Raw genomic sequence first — 6,000 nt, forward strand, 5'->3', positions numbered from 1 at the left:
GAATCAGTGTGTGTGGAGCGTGTTCCCCAATGAGAGTCAGTGTGTGTGGAACCCGTACTCCAGTGAGATTCAGTGTGTGTGGAACCCGTACCCCAGTGAGAGTCAGTGTGTGGAACCTGTACCCCAGTGAGAGTCAGAATGTGTGGAACCTAACACCAGTGAGAGTCAGTGTGTGTGGAACCAATACCCCAGTGTGAGTCAGTGTGTGTGGAACCCATATCCCAGTGAGAGTCAATGAGTGTGGAACCTGTACCACAGTGTGAGTCAGTGTGTGTGGAACCCGTACTCCAGTGTGAATCAGTGTGTGTGGAACTCGTACCCCAGTGAGAGTCAGTGTGTGTGGAACCCATATCCCAGTGAGAGTCAGTGAGTGTGAAACCCGTACCCCAGTGAGAGTCAGTGTGTGTGGAACTGTACCCCAGTGAGAGTCAGTGTGTGTGGAACCCCTGCCACAGTGAGAGTCAGTGTGTTTGGAACCTGTACCACAGTGTGAGTCAGTGTGTGTGGAACCCGTACCCCAGTGAGAGTCAGTGTGTGTGGAACCCCTGCCACAGTGAGAGTCAGTGTGTGTGGAACCCGTACTCCATTTTGCGTCAGTGTGTGTGGAACCAGTACCCCAGCGAGAGTCATTGTGTGGGGAACCTGTACCCCAATGAGAGTCAGTGTGTGTGGAACACATACCCCAGTGAGAGACAGTGTGAGTGGAACCCAAACCCCAGTGAGAGTCAGTGTGTGTGGAACCCATACCCCATTGTGAGTCAGTGTGTGTGGAACTCGTACCCCAGTGAGAGTCAGTGTGTGTGGAACCCATATCCCAGTGAGAGTCAGTGAGTGTGGAACACGTACCCCAGTGAGAGTCAGTGTGTGTGGAACCCGTATCCCAACGAGAGTCATTGTGTGTTGAACCTGTACCCCAGTGAGAGTCCGTGTGTGTGGAGCGGGTACCCCAATGAGAGTGAGTGTATGTGGAACCCGTACTCCAGTGAGATTCAGTGTGTGTGGAACCCATACGCGAGCGAGAGTCAGTGCGTGTGGATCCTGTAAACCAGTGAGAGTCAGTGTGTGTGGAACCCGTACACCAGTGAGAGTCAGTGTGTGTGGAACCTGTACCCCAGTGAGAGTCAGTGTGTGTGGAACCCGTACCCCAGTGAGAGTCAGTGTGTGTGGAACCCGTACTCCAGTGAGAGTCAGTGTGTGTGGAACCCGTACCCCAGTGAGAGTCAGTGTGTGTGGAACCTGTACCCCAGTGAGAGTCAGTGTGTGTGGAACCCGTACCCCAGTGAGAGTCAGTGTGTGTGGAACCCGTACCCCAGTGAGAGTCAGTGTGTGTGGAACCAGTACCCCAGTGAGAGTCAGTGTGTGTGGAACCCGTACCCCAGTGAGAGTCAGTGTGTGTGGAACCCGTACCCCAGTGAGAGTCAGTGTGTGTGGAACCCGTACCCCAGTGAGAGTCAGTGTGTGTGGAACCCGTACCCCAGTGAGAGTCAGTGTGTGTGGAACCCGTACCCCAGTGAGAGTCAGTGTGTGTGGAACCTGTACCCCAGTGAGAGTCAGTGAGTGTGGAACCCGTACCCCAGTGAGAGTCAGTGTGTGTGGAACTGTACCCCAGTGAGAGTCAGTGTGTTTGGAACCTGTACCACAGTGTGAGTCAGTGTGTGTGGAACCCGTACCCCAGTGAGAGTCAGTGTGTGTTGAACCAGTACCCCAGTGAGAGTAAGTGTGTGTGGAACCAGTCCTCCAGTGAGAATCAGTGTGTGTGGAACCCGTACCCCAGTTTGCGTCAGTGTGTGTGGAACCCGTACCCCAGTGAGAGTCAGTGTGTGTGGAACCCGTACCCCAGTGAGAGTCAGTGTGTGTGGAACCCGTACTCCAGTGAGAATCAGTATGTGTGGAACCCGTACCCCAGTGAGAGTCAGTGTGTGTGGAACCCGTACCCCAGTGAGAGTCAGTGTGTGTGGAACCTGTACCCCAGTGAGAGTCAGTGTGTGTGGAACCCGTACCCCAGTGAGAGTCAGTGTGTGTGGAACCCGTACCCCAGTGAGAGTCAGTGTGTGTGGAACCCGTACCCCAGTGAGAGTCAGTGTGTGTGGAACCTGTACCCCAGTGAGAGTCAGTGTGTGTGGAACCTGTACCCCAGTGAGAGTCAGTGTGTGTGGAACCCGTACCCCAGTGAGAGTCAGTGTGTGTGGAACCTGTACCCCAGTGAGAGTCAGTGTGTGTGGAACCCGTACCCCAGTGAGAGTCAGTGTGTGTGGAACCCGTACCCCAGTGAGAGTCAGTGTGTGTGGAACCTGTACCCCAGTGAGAGTCAGTGTGTGTGGAACCCGTACCCCAGTGAGAGTCAGTGTGTGTGGAACCCTTACCCCAGTGAGAGTCAGTGTGTGTGGAACCCGTACCCCAGTGAGAGTCAGTGTGTGTGGAACCCGTACCCTAGTGAGAGTCAGTGTGTGTGGAACCCGTACCCCAGTGAGAGTCAGTGTGTGTGGAACCAGTACACTAGTGATTGTCAGTGTGTGTGGAACCCACACCCCAGTGAGAGTCAGTGTGTGTGGAACCCTTACCCCAGTGAGAGTCAGTGTGTGTGGAACCCGTACCCCAGTGAGAGTCAGTGTGTGTGGAACCCGTACCCCACTGAGAGTCAGTGTATATGGAACCTGTACCCCACTGAGAGTCAGTGTGTGAGGAACACGTTCTCCAGTGAGAGTCATTGTGTATAGAACCAATATCCCAGTGAGAGTCAGTGAGTGTGGAACCTGTACCACAGTGTGAGTCAGTGTGTGTGGAACCCATCCCCAGAGAGAGTCAGTGTGTGTGGAACCCGTATCCCAGTTTGCGTCAGTCTGTGTGGAACCCGTACCCCAGTGAGAATCAGTGTGTGTGGAACCCGTACCCCAGTGAGAGTCAGTGTGTGTGGAACCCATACCCCAGTGAGAGTCAGTGTGTGTCGAACATGTACCCCAGTGAGAGTCAGTGTGTGTGGAACCCGTATCCCAGTGAGAGTCAGTGTGTGTGGAACCCGTACCCCAGTGAGAATCAGTGTGTGTGGAACCCGTACCCCAGTGAGATTCAGTGAGTGTTGAACCTAAACCCCAGTGAGAGTCAGTCTGTGCAGATCCCGTACCCCAGTAAGAGTCAGTGTGTGTGGAACCAGTACACTAGTGATTGTCAGTGTGTGTGGAACCCACACCCCAGTGAGAGTCAGTGTGTGTGGAACCTGTACCCCAATGACAGTAGTGTGTGTGGAACCCACACCGAAGTCAGCGTCAGTGTGTGTGGAACCCGTAACCCAATGAGAGTCAGTGTGTGTGAACCCCATACCCCAGTGGGAGTCAGTGTGCATGGAACCCGTACACCAGTTAGGGTCAGTGTGTGTGGAAGCCGTACAACACTGAGAGTCAGTGTGTATGGAACCTGTACCCCACTGAGAGTCAGTGTGTGACCCCAGTGAGCGTCAGTGTGTGTGGAACCCGTATCCCAGTGAGCGTCAGTGAGTGTGGAACCCGTACCCCAGTGAGAGTCAGTGGGTGTGGAACCCGTACCCCAGGGAGATTCAGTCTGTGTGGAACCCGTAACCCAGTGAGAGACAGTGTGTGTGGAACCCGCACCCCAGTGAGAGTCAGTGTGTGTGGAACCCGTATCGCAGTGAGCGACAGTGTGTGTGGAACCCGTATCCCAGTGAGCGTCAGTGTGTGTGGAACCCGTACCCCAGTGAGCGTCAGTGTGTGTGGAACCCGTATCCCAGTGAGCGTCAGTGAGTGTGGAACCCGTACCCCAGTGAGCGTCAGTGTGTGTGGAACCCGTACCCCAGTGATAGTCAGTGTGTGTAGACCCTGTACTCCAGTGAGAGTCAGTGTGTGTGGAACCCGTACCCCAGTGAGAGTCAGTGTGTGTGGAACCCGTACCCCAGTGAGAGTCGGTGTGTGTGGAAACCGTACCCAAGTGAGAGTCAGTGTGTGTGGAACCCGTACTCCAGTGAGAGTCAGTGTGTGTGGAACCCGTACCCCAGTGAGAGTCAGTGTGTGTCGAACCCGAACTCCAGTGAGATTCAGTGAGTGTGGAACCCGTACCCCAGCGAGAGTCAGTGTGTGTGGATCCTGTAAACCAGTGAGAGTCAGTGTGTGTGAAACTCGTACCCCAGTGAGAGTCAGTGTGTGTGGAACCTGTATCACAGTGAGAGTCAGTGTGTGTGGAACCTGTACTCCAGTGAGAGTCAGTGTGTGTGGAACCCGTTCTCCGGTGAGAGTCAGTGTGTGCGGAACCCGTACCACAGTGAGAATCAGTGTGTGGAACCTGTACCCCAGTGAGAGTCAGAGTGTGTGGAGCGTGTACCCCAATGAGAATCAGTGTGTGTGGAGCGTGTTCCCCAATGAGAGTCAGTGTGTGTGGAACCCGTACTCCAGTGAGATTCAGTGTGTGTCGAACCCGTACCCCAGTGAGAGTCAGTGTGTGGAACCTGTACCCCAGTGAGAGTCAGAATGTGTGGAACCTAACACCAGTGAGAGTCAGTGTGTGTGGAACCAATACCCCAGTGTGAGTCAGTGTGTGTGGAACCCATATCCCAGTGAGAGTCAATGAGTGTGGAACCTGTACCACAGTGTGAGTCAGTGTGTGTGGAACCCGTACTCCAGTGTGAATCAGTGTGTGTGGAACTCGTACCCCAGTGAGAGTCAGTGTGTGTGGAACCCATATCCCAGTGAGAGTCAGTGAGTGTGAAACCCGTACTCCAGTGAGAGTCAGTGTGTGTGGAACTGTACCCCAGTGAGAGTCAGTGTGTGTGGAACCCCTGCCACAGTGAGAGTCAGTGTGTTTGGAACCTGTACCACAGTGTGAGTCAGTGTGTGTGGAACCCGTACCCCAGTGAGAGTCAGTGTGTGTGGAACCCCTGCCACAGTGAGAGTCAGTGTGTGTGGAACCCGTACTCCATTTTGCGTCAGTGTGTGTGGAACCAGTACCCCAGCGAGAGTCATTGTGTGGGGAACCTGTACCCCAATGAGAGTCAGTGTGTGTGGAACACATACCCCAGTGAGAGACAGTGTGAGTGGAACCCAAACCCCAGTGAGAGTCAGTGTGTGTGGAACCCATACCCCATTGTGAGTCAGTGTGTGTGGAACTCGTACCCCAGTGAGAGTCAGTGTGTGTGGAACCCATATCCCAGTGAGAGTCAGTGAGTGTGGAACCCGTACCCCAGTGAGAGTCAGTGTGTGTGGAACCCGTATCCCAACGAGAGTCATTGTGTGTTGAACCTGTACCCCAGTGAGAGTCCGTGTGTGTGGAGCGGGTACCCCAATGAGAGTGAGTGTATGTGGAACCCGTACTCCAGTGAGATTCAGTGTGTGTGGAACCCATACGCGAGCGAGAGTCAGTGCGTGTGGATCCTGTAAACCAGTGAGAGTCAGTGTGTGTGGAACCCGTACACCAGTGAGAGTCAGTGTGTGTGGAACCTGTACCCCAGTGAGAGTCAGTGTGTGTGGAACCCGTACCCCAGTGAGAGTCAGTGTGTGTGGAACCCGTACTCCAGTGAGAGTCAGTGTGTGTGGAACCCGTACCCCAGTGAGAGTCAGTGTGTGTGGAACCTGTACCCCAGTGAGAGTCAGTGTGTGTGGAACCCGTACCCCAGTGAGAGTCAGTGTGTGTGGAACCCGTACCCCAGTGAGAGTCAGTGTGTGTGGAACCTGTACCCCAGTGAGAGTCAGTGTGTGTGGAACCCGTACCCCAGTGAGAGTCAGTGTGTGTGGAACCCGTACCCCAGTGAGAGTCAGTGTGTGTGGAACCCGTACCCCAGTGAGAGTCAGTGTGTGTGGAACCCGTACCCCAGTGAGAGTCAGTGTGTGTGGAACCCGTACCCCAGTGAGAGTCAGTGTGTGTGGAACCTGTACCCCAGTGAGAGTCAGTGAGTGTGGAACCCGTACCCCAGTGAGAGTCAGTGTGTGTGGAACTGTACCCCAGTGAGAGTCAGTGTGTTTGGAACCTGTACCACAGTGTGAGTCAGTGTGTGTGGAA

The sequence above is a fragment of the Scyliorhinus torazame genome, chromosome 12, assembly GCF_047496885.1.
Source record: "Scyliorhinus torazame isolate Kashiwa2021f chromosome 12, sScyTor2.1, whole genome shotgun sequence".
NCBI lineage: Eukaryota > Metazoa > Chordata > Chondrichthyes > Carcharhiniformes > Scyliorhinidae > Scyliorhinus > Scyliorhinus torazame.